The 17382-nt window shown below is 34.9% G+C and overlaps 1 pseudogene; it reads right to left on the bottom strand.

The window, feature by feature from the left end:
* Positions 1 to 5241: 5241 nt before the first annotated feature.
* Positions 5242 to 6178, bottom strand: LOC143622429 (dehydration-responsive element-binding protein 3 pseudogene; annotated as a pseudogene).
* Between the last annotated feature and the right edge of the window lie 11204 nt (positions 6179 to 17382).

Genomic DNA, 17382 nt, shown 5'->3' with positions numbered 1-17382 from the left:
TGAGACTTGAGCATCACCTTTGAGCCATGTCTTTCTTCATTCGGTAAACCCGTCTTGATCGCATGAAGCCATTCGTACCTTCCTAGATGCAAGACTAAACAAACTGTGATTCCCGGTTGCCGCTAAAAATTGTTGTTAAACAGAGGTCCCTTAAAACAGATTTCAAGCCATCACCGTGAGTCCGTCTATTTCTTAGGATAAAACAGCCGAAGCATTATGTACTTCCGGGATGACCCTAGAACCCAAAACATATTTGTAACGAGAGTTCGGGATCATGAAAATTGGAACGTAATGAATCATCTGTGGTTCGTGACTTGGTTGTGTGTACGGTGTCAAGTGTGACTAATTGATCGGGTTTTTCAGTGTGTCTGTATATCAAAACTTCTCACCCGACCTTTCTATATATATAGTGAGTTAGGTGATGAGTCACCATGACACGTGTCAGCTCGTGGAACACACTTCACCAGGAAGTGACACCTAGCCGCTGACTCATCACATGTAATAATACTTGCGTAAGATTCATCAGGACATGCCATGTGTCAGGTGACTCGCCCACACGCATGACACTTTTCACAACACTAGCTACACAACCGACACTTGTCATAGGGCTCTTTTGGTGACGACACATGTCGCGCCCGAGCCGTGTACGTGCGTGTGTGTGTATTGGATTCTCTGCACCCTTGCTAATGCCACTAAGTGTGTCTAGACACATATTTTAGAGTAGGGATATCACATTTATATCTACTCTTTGCGCCCGCTAATAATTGGTTTGTTAGTAACATATACTAATAATTATTATTAGTCCAAAAATATCCAACAATGCCAACCAACAACGATCAAAATATCATTGATCTATCACTACATACGATCCAAAATTATACGGAGGAATTATTCCAATTTCCATGCAAGCTTGAACAAGGTTCAAAGCATTAGAAACTAGGCAGGGGCCTCGTTTATGAAGGTAACATCTTCTCTTTGTAGCTTTCAACCAACAATACCTAAATGACATGTTTTAGTGTACTGCCATTTACATCAATCGGTTGTATGATTAATGGCATGGGTGTGATGGTAAAGACTTCGGATATTATTATATTGACATCTTAGGTTGAAAAACTAACTCAAGTGGGTTTTTTTAAATGGTGGGTCTCCTCTTTAATGATATTTTTTGATGAGTCAGGTCTGAAGCGTAAAAATCAGTATGAATGATTGATTGCGTCTCCGCATATGCATTTGTGGCTTCCAGGTCTCAGTCGTGGAAATTGCAGGACCACGTCCTGCGAAACGCTGGTGTTACGGGGGTAGATCCTGACTACTCTTTTGCACTTGGTAATATTGGAACAACTCTCCCGAACCTTGATATAGGCGGTTTTACCGATAAGGAGACCGCCCCCAAGAAACCTCAACAAACCTTGGCGAGTGCTCTTTATGGTAAACACGTACATGATTTGGAGGAGTGATTCGATATGACCCCGAGACAAAAGGCAGTTTTAGATTGTCTCAAGGGGGCTCATGCACAGGATTTTTTGACTGTTATGCCCATTGAAGGTCTTGGGCAACGGATGTCGGCAGTTGAATACAGAGCCATCTTTAAATACCGGCTTATGATTCACCTTTTCCCTCCGGATGAATTATGCCCCATTTGTAAAAAAGCTTGTTTGGATAGATTCGGTGAGCATGCCCTCCACTATAAGGAATTGCCGGGATTCAAGTATCGTCATGACTGGGTTAGAGATGTGTTATGGGATGTGCTTAAACGTGCCGGGATCTCAGCCAAGAAAGAGGCACCTGTTAACTTTTTGACTGATCCGCGTAAGGGAAGATCTACCCTGCGTCCTGCGGATGTTCTTGTGTTTGGCTGGGCAGGGGGTAAGCATGCGTGTGTTGACCTCACTGGGTGTCCCCGTTAGTGGGGCTGAGAGACAGTGGCTTCTTACCGGGACAGGCGGTTTTGAGAGCGGAGTCTAGGAAGGTTGCTAAGCATGAGACATCGTGTTTGGAGAATCAGCACGTGTTTATTCCATTTGCCTTCGACACTTTTGGATCCCTAGCTCCCGAGGCGGTTCCCTTCTTGGAGCGGGTGCAGAAGGTGGTCCACAGTGACTCGCAGAGCCCGAGGAACCAAGGATTTATATTTAGTAGAATAGGCTTTGCGATTCAAAAGGGGATAGCGGCGCAGCTTGTTGCTCGCTTACCCATTATCTAGATGTAGTTCGGTTTGTGTTATATATAAAAGAATCAATATTTTCTCTAAAAAAAAATTGCGTCTTATATAAACTCAAAAGTGCTAGAGGAAATTCCAAACGTTATGTTTCACCTGTTGTATCTATTCTAACAAAGAAATTTAAGAAAGTTCAGTGTTTTCAAGTACACTGTGGATATTATGATCTATCACCAGCCTTTGAACTTGATATAAATGTCTTGTTACATTAATTTTGACTTCGGGTAATGTCATTCTCGAATAATTAATGTTGTTTTGTCGTTAGGTAACTGAAGTTGATGGCAAACAAACACGTTTATTAAGTCTTGAAATTGCAATCAAAAAAGTATATTTTTATTACCTTCGCACTATCATCGTTCGAACAAGATCTTCGTAATGCTATTGTCCTGTGGCTTTCCTTGAGGTACTCCCTTAAAGGAACTCATGAAGTCATATCGTCATTACCACATTTCATACCGAGACTTTTGAACAGTTAAAATCTTTCCAACAACAATAACACATTAATTAATATTCTACACGCTAGTAGTAATATTTGGACTAATAATTATGTTCTCAACAACACCAAGTTGTTTTCCCATCAGTAGTCTACCAAACATGTCACTTCTTGTATAAGCGACGAACCATTTATTTTTGCAAACGCATATTTTATTCCATTTAAAATAGTTTTTTTATGTTTGCAAAACTTTATAAACGGTTTCACAATAAACTATTTTATTTCTAATACACATATTAGAAAACTAAAGGTTACGAAACGCTTTAGCAATTATGGTTTGAAACAAACCACATTTCTAACCTGCCATTTAGAATTAAGCATGTACCCAATTAAAGACAACACATGTCTAAGTTGCTCGGAAGAATAATATCGAATTCATATTACTTGGTTTATAAAATAACTCGTTTATAACACGATCGTTAGAAAGTCTACACATTTAGACACAAATGTTTATAACCTTTGGTTATATGTATAAACCATATCTATTAATATTAAACGTTCACAAAAGATTTCTTTATAGGTTTACAAATCCACATTTTCAAATGCGCTCATTAGAAAAATCAAATATCTAAAGCTTATTATTTATCAGAAAAATAATTCTAACATGGTCGTTAGAAAATTAGACAATTTCTAGCCATATTCTTATACACAATAGTAATTTATAACACCAGTGCTAGAAGTTACATGTTTCGAATAAACCCTTTTGAAACCTTTGGTTTATCCAACACACATGCTAGGTAAATTAACATTTGTGAAAACCTCTTTATATAAGAATCATTTTCGACCCGTGTGCTTGGAAACGAACCTTATTCTTTTACACAATACAGTTTCTCACATAGGCATCATAAACCTTTGGTTATGTAATAAACCCCATCCAACACGCCGTTAGATGAATTAACATTTATAAAATAATTGTTTCTAACGCTCATGTTTGGGAATATGTCATTTAGTTTATAATATTTTATAACCAATTTCTTACCCGCATCTTATGAGATGAAATGTTTACAAAAACCGTATTGATTTTAAATTAAACCCGATCTAACGCACGTTAGCGTATTCACATTTGCATAAACGAATATACTAAATACTAGGGGTGTTCAAGAAATCCGAAATCCGAATAAAACCGAAATCCGAACTGAAACCGAAACCCAAATATACCGATCCGAATACTTATTCGGATTCGGATCAGATTCGGATATGGAATTTTAAAAAATTCGGATTGTTCGGACTTGGTTGTGTGTACGGTGTCAAGTGTGACTAATTGATCGAGTTTTTCAGTGTGTCTGTATATCAAAACTTCTCACCCGACCTTTCTATATATATAGTGAGTTAGGTGATGAGTCACCATGACACGTGTCAGCTCGTGGAACACACTTCACCAGGAAGTGACACCTAGCCGCTGACTCATCACATGTAATAATACTTGCGTAAGATTCATCAGAACATGCCATGTGTCAGGTGACTCGCCCAAGTGGGTTTTTTTAAATGGTGGGTCTCCTCTTTAATGATATTTTTTATGAGTCATGTCTGAAGCGTAAAATCAGCATGAATGATTGATTGCGTCTTATATAAACTCAAAAGTGCTAGAGGAAATTCAAAACGTTATGTTTCACCTGTTGTATCTATTCTAACAAAGAAATTTAAGAAAGTTCAGTGTTTCCAAGTACACTGTGGATATTATGATCTATCACCAGCCTTTGAACTTGATATAAATGTCTTGTTACATTAATTTTGACGTAGGGTAATGTCATTCTCGAATAATTAATGTTGTTTTGTCGTTAGGTAACTGAAGTTGATGGCAAAGAAACACGTTTATTAAGTCTTGAAATTGCAATCAAAAAAGTATATTTTTATTTACCGGATGGCTATTTAGAAAACTGACTAACCACAAATTTATCTTATTACGGAGTATTTTCATTTCATTATTAGTAAAAAACTCATTATATATGAGAAAACCTCATACTTTCTTCATTATAAGTGTAACTTAAACTCAAAACCTTTATTTTTTATTTACTGCACATGAAAAAGTATTTTGAACTTGTATTCTGGTTAAATAAATATTCGAAGACTAAAGAGTTTCAAATAATCAATTTTTAAATATCAAAGAAATATGAAATTATATAAAGTTATTGAATTAGCGGAACTAATATGTTTTCATAACCACAGTGGTTATTGAAACTGGTTACTTGTTACGCTGGATTCAACCCCTGAGAATAATCTTCAAACATTTTAATTTTTTTTTATTAATTTAAACTTCCAAATTAATTAGACACAATTATAGAAATTGTTCTTTATGTTTGCATCAAATTTCAGTGGTTGTTATTTATCTTTAAAATTAACATAATTTGTAGTACAAATTATGTTAATTTTAAAGATAAATAACAACCACTGAAATTTGATGCAAACATAAAGAATAATTTATGTAATTCTTTCGATTAATTATAATTAAATGAATTGCACAAAATGAACTTGAAATACATGCACGATTAAAACTACGACCGATTACATATATCATCTTCCTATAAATATATTAGCTCATTTTTATTGAAATAAAAAGTTTCCAATAATGCAAAAGGGCCACAAACCAATTTAAAAAAAAAATTAACTAAAAAAACTAAAAAAAATATTACAAAAAAAATACGCAGAAATTCACTTATGAGTGTCATTTAATAATGTTGCCATGAGTAGTCATCTGTAAAAAAACTGCCTGACTCTCCGGCGAAATACCCACCGTCGCAATCCGCCGCCCATTCCGCGGCCGACGAGTAATATTCCCAACCCGAGTCGACAAACACGTAATCATTTCTCGACTCGGCCGAGTCGTAACTCTCTCCTAGACTCGGTAACTCAAGTATCTCATCCAAGTCATCCACTGACGGTGTCTCAGTGGACACCTCATCCAACATGGATGCTGACGTGGACGCTACAGAATATGCTGATGAAGATGACGTGGAAGTTGTTGTACTTGTAGTGTCCAATGCGGTGAGGTTAATGTGGCACATGGCAGCAGCTTTAGTGGCTGCTGCTTGGATGTCACGTGGAGTGCACGTGTCGGGTCGGGGTAAAATATGGGCGAGTTCGGGGAAATTAAGGATCGCTGAGGATCCTTTTATAGTAAGTGCCGCCACATCGTGTGCACGTGCGGCCATTTCTGGGTCGGAAAATGTACCGAGCCATATTCGGGATTTTTTTTTGGGGTCTCGGATCTCGGATACCCATTTGCCCCATGCCCGCATCCGAACCCCTCTATAATCCGGGTGTTTACCGTTACTTTTGGTATCCGGTTTTCGGGTCCGTTGGCCCGTTTTCGAATTTGGGTCATTGGTGAACATGATGAGAAGTGAAGTTTAGGGGGGAGGAAGTAAATGAAGGAATGTGAGGTTTAGGTGAAAAGGAGAAATAGAGTGGTTGGCATATGTTGGAGACTAAATGCACCTACATATGTTGATGTGAGTCCATATATATACACACTTTTACATACATGTGCATAGCGAGAGAATATATAGAATGAGAAATAAAAGAACCTTTTATGTCCTACTAGGAAATGTGATTCCAATTTTCAGATAATATTATATTGTATGATTATCTATCATTTTAAATTTTTTTTATAAGCAAATATTTCAACCAATAATTACCAAGTATCTTATATGTTCTATAAAAAGAGCGATTTTGTTTTTTCTAACTAAAGATACAAATTCAATATTTTTTTTCATGAGAAGTTGTTTTAATGGTTAGAGGTATGTTCTTTTTAAGTGGAGATATATGTTCAATTTACACTTTATTCGAAGGACATCTGGTTGAAAGAACGAATTGGGACTTAATCTCAGATATAATCCTCACAGGGGGCGAGGGTTTACATATTCTATTCATTTCCCGCGCATCAGGGGATACGGCCGAGGAGTCGATCTTGAACATGACCGCTAAAGGGTAAGTTTACACGTGCGATTCTCTGTCATTCTTAAAAAAGGTTTAATATTTTTCATTATTATAAAAATCATTTATAAATATTCGTTTTTGAAATTAATAAACTAGAAAAACAAATATAAACTAGATTATAATATAATAACTGGTGTTGGCATCCTCGCGCTGCCGGCGGGGATGTAAAATTGCTTATTAGACTTCAATTCACTTGAATACATGAAGTCACCACCGCCACCATCGCTTTAGGTCACCACCTTTCTTCCACGACGAGTAACTTTCATATACAATAAAAAAAACCCTTGCGTTACAGCAAGGCGTACATCGTGCCAAGTAGCACCAATGTCAAATCACCGCCATCGACCACCAACACTGGAAAAGCTCATACAAAAAAGGATATAATAAACGGAGGAAAAAAAATATAACCGAACGAAAGGTAGACGTAAAAACGTTGAACAATACACATGAAACTTAAAACATAGAAAACATTAACTAAGTTAATTTAGGACCCCACACATTGCGGCATGGCCGTTAAACGGGAAAATATGCATAAAAACGCTAAACCACACAGGCCGAAAATTTAGACCAAACGAATAAACGCATACCGAAAATTTTGTAATAGATGAAAAGAATGTGGCCCCAAAGTTAAAAGTGAAAAACTATTAAAGTTATATTATAAAATATGCGAAAGTATGAGAGCTAAAAGTAAAAAAGAAAAAAATATGTAAGTCCAAAATCAGGATCTTGCAATGTGATATCAAAAAAACTCGTTGTTAGGCGAAAACTAACAACAAGGTGATTCAAGAGTAAAGAAGAACAAACACAAATCAACACACTATATGTTACAAAACACACGTTATATTAACGTCGGGTGCTTAAGCCCTTAATAAACGTTTACAATATGATTGGAATCCAAATCATGTAACCTACTAACCACAACCAGCTTCGTTAATCATTGACCCCCGCTAATGACCTAACACAATGTATATATATAGCCTAGCAAACTACGGCCCAAGCCCTAAACATAAGCTCACCGAAAACATAGTGTTTTCGGTGTTACATGCATATTAAGCCCAATAAGATCAAGTGTAAACCATCTAATAAGCCTAGCCCAACAAAAGCCGAAGAAACAAGTAATAAAGAAAACAACTAAAGAGTGCAACCCTTGAAGCCAAAATTACAACTACCTTTATAATATATATATATACATATATATATATAGGGGATGGATCTTGCGAGAAGTGATATTACAGCGAGAAGTGAGAGAAGTGAAGGTATAACTCCATTAATCCCTAATTTCACTCCCTTTCATATGATGTTACATACATATATGTAGGTTGATTGTATTTATGTCTTAATTACACATTCAAACCTACCTACAAATATATAGATGTACCTAGCCACATTCAAACATACGTACCTACACACATACAAACATACATACACATATACAAACATACGTACACATATACAAACATACGTACCTACACACATACATATGCACCTACACATAAGAAATGGCGTGAAATTAGGGATTAATGGAGTTACACCTTCACTTCTCGCACTTCTCGTTGTAAAAAAACTTCTGAAATGATCCAATACCTATATATATATATATATAAATTGTTTTTATAAGGTTAATCTAAAGTTAAAGATAGTTATGAATTGCAGAGTTAGAGATTGTGTTATGTAGGATGACAATCATTTCTTGGAACTGGAATTAGAATCGTAACCTGGCCTCGAAAGAGGAAATTCTTGATAGGTAAAATTGCTTCAAAACGATTATTGCGACGTCAGAATGGTCGCGTGGATTCTTGGAAGTGGTTGAGCTTGAACAGTTTGCAAGAAGGTTGTTTGGTGGAAATATGTCCGGTAAACTTGAGCTTGCGATTGCGGGGTTTGGTAGTGTTGGGTTAAGTATCGTTAACCTTGATTGATGGGAGGAGCTTGAGGGACATGAGGTTGATGGGTTTGAGCCTGGTGAGCATGGGTCAAGTAGTAGGGTGTAGTCGTAGTTTGGGCTTGATGAGCATGGATAAGCTGAGGGCACGTATTACGGAGATGATATGGGTTTCCACAATGGTAGCAAGCATGGGTACTAGGAACACCGGGTTGAGTGAATGGCATGGTACCGTCCCTAGGAACAGGCGTCTCAAAACGTTTTGGGGAAGTTGGTGCACTACGGACTCGGCGCAATATTTAGCAAAGTGGCCATAACGGTTACAATTGGTGCAAAGAAAACAATTGGAGTTGCTTGGGTGGTGACGGTTGCAAGTATTGCAGAAGGGGTGCGCTCCTTCGTAAGGTTTCTTTTTCGGACCAGTTGAAGAAGATTGCTACTGAGTAGGATTGGTTGTAGTCGGATTTTTACGTTTCTTGTGTTGAGGATTAGTAGATGAGTTGCAGTTACCAAGAGAGTGGTTAGTGGAAAAGGTTGGATCGGTTGCATGGATGTTCCGAATTTAGGTTGCTATCCTAGAGATCGCAGCAGTTAACTTTTTGGCTATAGAAGCAGCTATACGGTGGTGGTGAGAATCAGACTATTGATGTCGAGAATGACGGTGTTTTTTAGATGAGAAATTCTACGAGGACCAAAAATAAAGATTTATAAGTTGAAGGATAAGTTGAGGAAAACATTAGAATAATAAAATGTTTAATTATGTAGATAACTTATAATAACGTTGCATTAAAAAGTAAAGGATTTGCGTCATAAGTATTAAAAGTAAAAGATTATAAGATAGGGGGTACATTGTGTAAATAGTTATAAGATGATGTAGTAAACATGATTAATGTGTGATGACTACACGAGGATATAAGTCAGTTTAAAATTTTAGATTTTTATTTGATTAAGTTAACTTTACAATAAACTAACGAAATATAAATTGTGTGTTGGCCTCCCATGAGCTTTCCATGGCAGTTTTAATGGCCCAACGAAACTAACGAATAAAAGCAACTGAGTTGGACAACCCATGAGCGTTACATGTAATTTTGATTGTACCAATAAATTAATGAATTAACAATACAATAAATTTTGTCGGCCCGATAAGCGTTAGATGGCGTTTTAACTGACCAAACTAAATAACGAACTAACGAAATAAAATTTAAGTAGTTGGAGTACCTCGTGAATCAACACGTATGAGGAATCCAACAAAAACATAAAACAAAGTGAGAAATAGATAGTATGAGTGCCCATGGATTCCATGGATTTTCCACCCAACTAACCATTTAAATAACGAAACACAATAATCGGGAAACCGAATTTAGCAACGAACCACCGTGAAATCGGTTTAAAAACACAACCTAAGGTGTCAGTCGTATGACAGTTGTGTTCCCGCTTTGGCCTATAAACTTGAGTATTGTAACCATGTTATCCTCCAGGTAAATAATAGCGTCTTACCTTGGGTTCTCGGAACCGGTTTGCCAAGGCCCAACTTATAGTACTCTCCCCCTTCTAGTTACTACGACAACTTGTCACACTACCTAGCCTTAAGGTGTAGAGTAAAAACAAAAGTAGGAAATTCTTAAGGAATTCCCCAAAAATAAAAGTTAATCTAATTTACGAAAAGTTATCTTTGAATGTTGAGGAATAGCCTCGGAGTTGTGTATGTGTGTGCACGACAGTATAATAACAAATAATCATTAAATAATTGTCTAAGAAAGTTATAAAATATTAATTCGAACACATAAGGAAAACAGATAAGCATGTATAGGGCTCCTAAGCATGCTACTAAGGCACCACTAACGACCTATCTTAAACCTTCGGCTCTAATACCAATCTGTCACACCCCAAACTACGGCGGAAATGTCGGGGCGTGAACTGATTGCTCACAGCTCTCAAGGTACTATCATGCAATATTGGAAATTTCAATATCTACTTAATAAAATTCGATTAAGACAAATTATTCAATACAATATGCAAAAAGACAAATAGTTCACCAAACAAACATAAATCATAAAAACAAAAGTCTTGTTTAATTTCTCTATCTTTATTCTTAAGTGTTCTTCCAAAACTTGAACTAACTTCACATCACACGATAACCTGCATATGCGTTAAAAATAAAGTAAATTTGTCAACACTAGGTTGAGTGAGCAACACATCAGTTTTAATGTACATATAATATATAAAATAAGTATTGCAACAAGCCAAATGAGATAAGCAATTTAACCAATGAGAAAAGATAAATGAGATGTCAAAAAGCACGAAGCTATTACGACTGTCGTATGATCATACTATTTTGAGAATATGTTGGACCTCTCCAACATGTATTCAAGTAAAGCATATAAGCATGTAACACGTTAGGTATAAATCATTAAACACACAAGACTAACAGCTGCAAGTTGAGTATTAAATAATAGGTAAATAGATAAAGTACGCATATGTCCTCAAAAGATTTAAAATAAGTAAAAAAGGGGAGTGATTACTCACCTCAGTAGACGAGCAAAGGTGAATTAAGATATTAAGAATGACGATTCACGGAAATCACACGTTGGCGATATAGCCTATGAAGGAAAATAGAATATAGATACGCTAAGTTAATGAACTAGATCGATTATCAAAGCTCGCTAATTATAATTATTATTAAGTTAATATTATACCCCTTTTTAATCATAATTAATATAATTACATATAGAGATACTATATGTAAAATTACTAGTTTGTTAATTATATATAAAGTATATTATAATATTTTATTATATAAAAGTAAGATACATCTTTTAAAAATATTATTAGTTTATTAATTATATAAATATATTTATATATAAAGTTTAATTGATGTATACTAAATCATAAATATTAGTTTTCGTGGTATTATATATATACGTATATATGTCTACATATACGTACATACACGGACGAAAGGTGCGAGAAAACACAAGTTCATTAGTCGGTTTTTAATAAAATAATTTTATTTAATCATCATTATTATTATGCTTAATAAAATAATTTAAAAAGAAAAACTAAAAGTATCAGGGTGGCAGGGGTCAAACCCATGACCTGCCCCCCATAACCAAGTGATATACCCAGCTGGGCTACCAGCGACATGCAACATGAATCAGTAAGATCAATTATAAACAAACAAAATCCTGACATAATTTAATTATAAACGCTAACAATTCAATCGGCCAATGCGTTAATCGTTTGGTCGATTGAACATGGGGTGAAGAAAAACGAACTCAACAATGTAAAAATTACCCTTATCGATGATTATACGTGGGTTAATTGAGCATGAGCAGGGCCGGCTCGTCGCGATGAAGAACATGTTATCAACAACAACTAAAATCAAATTAAATAGAGGGTTAAGAACGGCGATGGATTAGTGATTGTGTATGCGTGATGAATTGAGTTTATATAATCGTTTGCTTGTATTTCAAATCCAAAATAGTATCGGCTGATGCAATATTATGAAACGAATCACGTTTGATCCGTTAACCATAATTAAGGTGTCGGTTTGGCCGCAAATGAAATGTATAATACGTTTGTATATTCAATTTTCGTATTAGATGTGAGAATTACATCCCCTACTGAAACCAGGTTTACAATAACGAAATTGGTTTGAGTTTGGGTCGGGTACTGGGTTTGGATCCAGGTTTGGTGGGTTAAGATAATATTATTATATATAATTTGCACAATAGCCCATAGAGTTTGAGTGTGAGTACACAATGAGGTTATAATTTTAGTTTCGGGTTAAAATTGCTATATTATGAAAGTTATAAACATATATTATATAAATATATAAACAATAATATTATAATAATAAATTACACTCGATAAACATGATAAAACTTCCCGAACATCGAAATGGGTCGGGTATTTAATAAATATATTGATTCGGAAAACCCGAGTTTTTACAAACGGCTAAAAATATAAGAAAACGAAAAGTCCGTAATGTTACATCTGTTTTGTGAAGGGGCTGCTGTGTGTTTTCAGTTTTAATATACATTATAGTTCGGAAAAATAAACATAAATAAATATATAATGACCATGTTTTACAATTCTATCATCTCTGTCTTTTACAAGCCTCTTATATGATCATATTATATTAATTAAGTTTATCTAATATTTAATTTTGTTATTATATTCTAATTGGGTTTACTTATTGTTTATCTTTTGTTATTTTATGTCTTAGTTTCCTGTATATTGTAATTTTTGTTTAAGAAAAAGAATAAGATAAATAATCAGAAAACCGTCCCAAATCGGTTACTCTTATTCTCTCTTGTTCTTTGAGCATGACCCACTCAACAAGTCTATATAGAGATTTACCATCTCGAATCGGTCTCTATGACTCGAACCAAAGCAAACACAAGAACCTTCCCAACCTTCTAGAGCACCGCATGGACAATTCCGGTGAACTCCGAATCATCACTCGAAGGTTAAGCTGGGGAAGGGATTGGCACTCATTATAGTTTCCTATCACAAATGAGTTGAATGCCACCGGAATACGTGAGTGTCGACCACCATAGCAGGCTGTTGTGACCATCATGGCGAAGTCAGTCCGTTCTTGAGGATAAGAACGTTTTGAAAAGATGGGGAATTGATATGATCCTATTATATAAATTAAGTTTATCTATTATTTAGTTTTCTTATGGTGCTCTAATTAGGTTTCCTTATTGTTTATCTTTTCCTACTTTTATGTCTTGGTTTTCCTATATATTGTAATCTTTGTTTAAGAAATATAATCAAAATTTTGCCCCAAATCGGTTTCTTTTCTTCCCTCTTGTACTTGGAGGTCCTCTTATTCCAGGAGCTTAACCCACTTTACGGGTCTATTGAGAGATTGGTCATCTCGAATCGTTCTCTATCAGCCTTTTAGGGTGTAGGGAGTGGTTCCCAGGGTTTATGAAAAACACCTTGATTCAGGGTCACTACATCGATTCGGGAAGGAAACAAAGAAGAAAAGGGACAAAAATGGGATCAAGTCGGGAAGAATGACATCAGGAACACTACCCGGTGGTGGTAGGTACCAAACGGAAGGAGGATGGCTGTGGGAAATCCAAAAACTGCTCCCACCTCCCTTAAACACCTAAAGGTCTTGAATTCAAGTACTTTAGAGTAAATAAATTGTCATTCAAAAAGTTAGCAAAGAGTGCTTAAGCAATAAAAAGTGATACAAAGAGTGAATTTTATGAGAAATATGTCTTTTGTGTCTACTTAAGGTTTATTAATTGTAAATTAGCTATCATTTTCATTTTAAATATTAAAAAGTATTATAGTCCACATATAATTATGAATTTACCGCTTTTAATTAGTTTTGTGTTTGCACGCTTATTTAACATTATATTTATTTTGAATGACAAATTTACGCTACTCCTACACTACATCGAATCACTATACATCATTTTTGTATTGAAACCCGAGACCTCTTATTGGAAAGGCAAGAGGCTCTATTAAGTGAGCCAGTCTCACATTGCTGTTGCTTTTATGTTACATGACATTTTTCAAAACCTTAAATAATGATGGCTATTAATATAAAATCAATAATGATAATAAATTATAATAACTAAGATGCTAGAATTTGTAAATTGTAACATATATGTATTTAGGTTTATTTAACTATATATATATATATATATATAATGACAAAGTAAATATTTGATATTTTGATGGCTGTTTAAAAAGAAAAAAAACAGTAAATCTTTGATGGTCAATTATATCAAGTCTCTCGTACAGCCTAGGGTAAGATGTCGGCCTAGTTCTCTAGGTCTTTTGATTAGTTGTTTTCATTCTAAATGTCGGCCTTTCAAGAAAACGATACGACAATGAGAGTTGTGATTATAGTGGGCCATAGATGAAAAGTGGTTGTGGTGATAGCGATGATGAAGTCGATGGTGCTGATGGTGGTGGTGGCAGTGGCTAAGTAGGTGGCTAAGTAGTTAAGTCATGAGTGTTGGAACCTCTGGATATTCAAAACGGGTACCGAGTTCCCGTGATGCTCGTACTTGTACCGGTACTTATACCAGATAGTATCCATACCTAAAATCAGTAAATCTGGGTACTCGTACATGTACCGAATAAATGGGTACGGGTACGAGTATTGATATTCGCGAAAAAAAAATCTCATCCTTAGGTGGCGGTTGGTTATGGTGTCGGTGATGAAGAAGGCGTGGTAGGTTGTTTTTAGTTTTTATTATTTTTTTATTTATGGTGATTTATGGAAAGCATAAGAAATTCGGTCAGGGTTGATTCAGTTTGGTTCAATTTACTACGGTGCTGTTACGCTAGTGGCACATGTTAAACGAAAGAGAAACCTCAAAACCAAAATCGTAAAATGACAAAAATAATATTTTCACGTGTTTCATTTTTATTTAAAACATTTTAGACATCTACTTATTTTCTGTTAGTTATCTTGAAAAGAATATTACATGGCATTCATCTTAAATGTTTTGGTTCATAAAGGTTTATAAATTTTGAAAATATTAATATTTTTATATCATCTCAATCTCATTATTTTCTAATAGTACATAAAAGGGTGTACTCTATAATATAATAACTAAGTTTTGAAATTATTCCAATTCCGTCACTTATAAAATCATTTATTCTAATTAGGTCACTAAATTTTTATTTTTGTTATAAATATATATATTTTACTTGGATAGCAGGTTTTATAGTTTTTTTTTATTTTAAATAATATTTTTTTTAAAGTGACACAATTAGTAAAAATTGAGAAAAAAAAATAATTGTGAAAAAATGCAAAAAAAAAAAATAAAAAAATAAGATTTGTTTTTAATTTTCCAAATTTTTTTGTTGCAATTTTCCAGATTATTATTTTTTGCAATTTTTCGGGAAAAAAACTGGAAAAATGCAAAAAGAAAAATAAGAATAAAACTTTTTATAAAGAATATTTTCCATTTTTTATGCATTTTTCCATATTTCTATTACTTTTTTTTGCAACTTTTCACAATTTAAAATTTATTTTTCTCAATTTTTAAAAAATGTTTTGCAGTGTCAAACTATTTAAAAATAAAAAAAACATACATTACATGTTATCCAAGTAAAATATATAGGATTAGAACAAAAAGAAAACTTTAATGACCTGATTTGAACAAAAGATTTTATGTGTGACTTGATTAGAACAATTTTAAAACTTGGTTATCTAACTATCTATATAATTGTCTACCATAAAATCGTAGATGTCTCTCTCAGGTTGTTCCCCTCATTCTCTAGAGCCACCAGATTGCTTGATTTATAAATGGAGACTTCTCATGCATTTGACTCAAATTCACGGGTATGGGTCTCACCAAACCCGGATAGTCTTTAAATAAGTTATAACATCTCATTTATTTGTAAAACTATTTCATAATCAAACAATAATTTTCACGGGTCATGGGTTGCACCAAATCCGGATAACCCTTAAAGGGTTATTACATCTCATTTATTTGTGAAATAACCCTTTAATTATCAAAAAATAATTTTCACGAGTTATGTGTCTTACCAAACTCTAATAGCCCTCAAATGGGTTTATAAGATCTCATTTATTGATAAACACTTTCATTATCAAACTCTAATTTAATTTATATGCTTTACATGTTCTTCGTTGCTGGTCTATCATCTCCATTGTCGGTTAACTTTCAATACTACCCACTATCGTCAGCTACATCAACGCCTCTTTTTTTCATTAGCCAAATATGTGTGTTCATGTTTGTACATTTAAAAAAATCAACATGCTCGTGTTCGTTTATGTTTGTTTGTTAAAAATCTAAAAAACATAAACATCTCAACAAATAAAACCCAATATAGTTCAATATAAATAAAATCTAAATAAGTAGAATCTAATTCATTTTTAATAGAGATATTGGTTTTTAATACTCCCAACTTTCACACGTTGGTTAATACCACTCCCATCTTTTGATTTGTTACCCACCACTCCCAACTTTCATCACATTTGTTGTTGTCACTCCCTCACTAACTGAAGACTAACGACGCTAGTTTTTATTACTGATGTGTCGTTTTTCAATGACGTGGCACGCCTATGTGGCAGGTTTTAAAAAACTTGTGGGCCCATCCACAATCTCATCTTCCTTTTTCACACATAACGAGCATCACCCACCGGCCATCTCTGCCACTACCATCATACAATAACCAGCTACCTACAACTAATCAATTTCAAATCAAATAACTATAACATAGAGTGGAATTCTCACTTGAAGTTGAATTAGTTCTTCAAATTCCAGCACCCATCACCATTAACATCAAACCTCTTATCAATGTCATACAGTCGTTCATGGTGGCCGATCCGTCGTTGATTTCACGGAATACATCACGAACGCCCCTCTAAATTCCTTCTCCTCACCTTGCTTCGTCATCTTCTCAAAATACCCAACCCTAACACTCCATCTTCGGCTGCATCCGATGGCCTCAAACAACCATCTCTCCATCATGAGGATCGCATGAAACCTACCACCAACCACCGCCACCATTTTCTCCGATTAAGGGTTTTTGCCGGAGAAGAAGCAGAACCAATTGTAAATCGTTAGAGCTTAGGGTGTCATAAATTGATAATGATTGTTATATGGTGAACAAGAATGAGAGGATTTATTGTTTGATTTGGGGGATTTGTGATGGGATTTAAGAGATTGTGTAATTTAGGGTTTACCCTCTGCAAATGTTGCTCAACTGATGTTTGATTAGGATAAAAACATAACCCTGCTAAAGTAAGTATCTTCCAAGTAAGCATGCCATGTCAATTAAAAAAAAAGCCACGTCAGCATCATCACTAACGTCGTTAGTCTTCAGTTAGTGAGGGAGTGACAAAAA

This window comes from Bidens hawaiensis, unplaced genomic scaffold, assembly GCF_021521415.1.
Source record: "Bidens hawaiensis isolate Kalapana, Puna unplaced genomic scaffold, B.hawaiensis_p1.1 tig00003141_1, whole genome shotgun sequence".
Taxonomy (NCBI): Eukaryota; Viridiplantae; Streptophyta; class Magnoliopsida; order Asterales; family Asteraceae; genus Bidens; species Bidens hawaiensis.
This window is presented reverse-complemented; position numbering and strand designations above follow the sequence as displayed.